This window comes from Babylonia areolata, chromosome 33, assembly GCF_041734735.1.
Source record: "Babylonia areolata isolate BAREFJ2019XMU chromosome 33, ASM4173473v1, whole genome shotgun sequence".
NCBI lineage: Eukaryota > Metazoa > Mollusca > Gastropoda > Neogastropoda > Buccinidae > Babylonia > Babylonia areolata.
Genome location: NC_134908.1, coordinates 6,945,643 through 6,948,142, shown reverse-complemented (window position 1 = coordinate 6,948,142; position 2,500 = coordinate 6,945,643).

Below are 2,500 nucleotides of genomic sequence, written 5' to 3'. Positions count from 1 at the left end.
AGTGATGCTATGTGTCCTGCATTGTCTTGCTTCTTCCCCATCACCAGTGGTGCCAGCCCCTGGGACTTAGCTCTCCACCCCACCCCTTCTCTGTCTCTCTCTCTGTCTCTGTCTCTCTCTGTCTCTCTCTCTATTACTGTGCTGTGTTAATTTCACTTGAATCATTCATGTGTAGCGTTCATGCTATTGCTTCTGTTCCTGCTCCTGCTACCACTAATACTGCTGCTGTCACCGCTACTATTACTTCTTATGCTGCTGCTGCTGCTGCTGCTGCTGCTACTGCTGTTGCTGTTACTAAAACTTGATTATTCTGCAACCACACTTACTGCCACATGGACTACTGCCATCAGCACCGTGCCATAACTGTGGGAATTAAATGGCGTGCACTTTTCAAGGTGACCCAAGTTTTTTTTTTGCTTTTGTTTTTGCTTTTTTGTTTGTTTGTGTTTCATTCAACATGTAGGCTGACCGGTTTCTTTCTCTCTCTCTCTCTCTCTCTCTCTCTCTCTCTCTCTCTCTCTCTCTCTCTCTCTCTCTCTCTCGTGTTTCCAGTCCTCTTTGGTGGCCATTTCTCTTGGGGTGGTCGATAAAGAAGAGGTGTGTGTGTGTGTGTGTGTGTGTGTGTGTGTGTGTGTGTGTGTGTGTGTGTGTGTGTGTGTGAACGTGTGCGTCTCTCTGTTTTTTGTTTTTTTTTCAGACTCTCTCTTTCTCTCTCTCTCAAATGACAAAAAAAAAAAAAAAAAGATCTGGGAAACAATAAATAAAGTATCACGTAAAACACTTCAGCCACAAAACAGTACTTCTATTGATCAGTGGTTTGATCATTTTTAAAATGTTTTAGAAAAGGAAGCTGATGATTCTGTTGAATATGACACAGAGGAGGATATTGAAGTTTTAGATAGACCAATGTCTAGAGAAGAAGTGTTACTAGCAATTAGAAAGTTGAAAAATGGTAAATCTTCTGGGCCTGATGGATTAACTGGTGAACTTTTCAAAAATTCAGGTGAGTCAACAATAACATTTTTAGTGAAATTCTTTAACCATTTTTATGACAATACTATTTATCCAGAACATTGGACAGAATCGATGATTTTACCACTGTTTAAGAAAGGCGATGTGAATGACACGAACAATTATAGAGGTATATCCCTGTGTAACATAAGTAGTAATTTATATCGTTCTGTCATTAATAATAGGTTGCAGGAATGGGTAAGCTTAGATAACATTACAGGCGAACACCAGGCTGGTTTTAAGAAATATTACTGTTCAATAGACCATATATTTACTTCATTAGCTGCTGTTCAGAAACAATTTCTTTATAATCAAAAGTTATACGTAGCGTTTGTGGAATTTGAAAAGGCATTTGACTCAGTTTCAATGAAGCTGTTATGGCCTGTGTTGTTAAAAAATGGAATAATTGTACGTTATATAAATGTATTAAATCTATGTATAGTGAAGTAAAAGCGAGGATAAGAACTGGAGCAAAACTATCTGATTTCATAAATTGTACAAGAGGGGTAAAACAAGGTGATGTGTGTAGTCCAGTATTATTCTCTCTTTGTCAATGAACTTGCATGAGAATTATTGAAAATGGGTGACATGGATTGTCTTTTGATTTTGTTGAATTGTTTATGTTATTATTTGCTGATGATATCATTTTACTATTAATATCAGTATTAAGTCTTCAAAGACAATTGACTAGTCTGTATGAAGCTGCAATGAGATTAGAACTAAAACTAAATATGGAGAAAACAAATACTGTCTTTCGTAAAGGTGGGTATCTGTCGAGACATGAACAGTGGACGTATGGAAATGAAACGGTAAAAGTTGTAAATACATAGAAACACCTTGGAATTTTCTTTTCAACTAGATTTCGTTTCACCTTTTTCCTGTAGAGATTTGATTGTAGCTCATTCTCTATATTTGTGAAACCGTTTGATTCACATGTAGGCTACAATCTCTTTTACAGTATGGTGCTGAAATCTGGGCGTTCGAAAATGGTAGGGACATTGAAAGATTACATTTGTTTGCTATGAAACGTTTTTTGAATGTTGACAGTCGGACACCGAATGATTTGATTTATGGAGAACTCGGCAGATACCCCATAAAATTATACTTTAATTCCTATGTAAAATGTATTAGTTATTGGCTGAAATTAGCTAGAATGGGAAATCATAGATTATCGTATAAGGCATATAAAACACTGTATAATTTAGACTGTAGTGGAAAGAGAACGTGGGTTACAAGCAGACGAACATGTCTGTGTTCTTATGGATTTGCGCATGTCTGGGATAACCAGGGTGTTGAAAATACAACATGATTTATAAAACTGCTTTCTCATCCCACCACCTCTCACTCCCTCTCTCTGTGTATTTCCCTCTCCCCCTCCTTCTCTCTCTCTGTCTCTCTCCATTCCCTCATCTCACCACCCTCTCTCTGCCCCCACCCCCACCCGCCTCTCTCTGTGCTGACACACATGCAGGGGGTGGGGTGGGGGGTG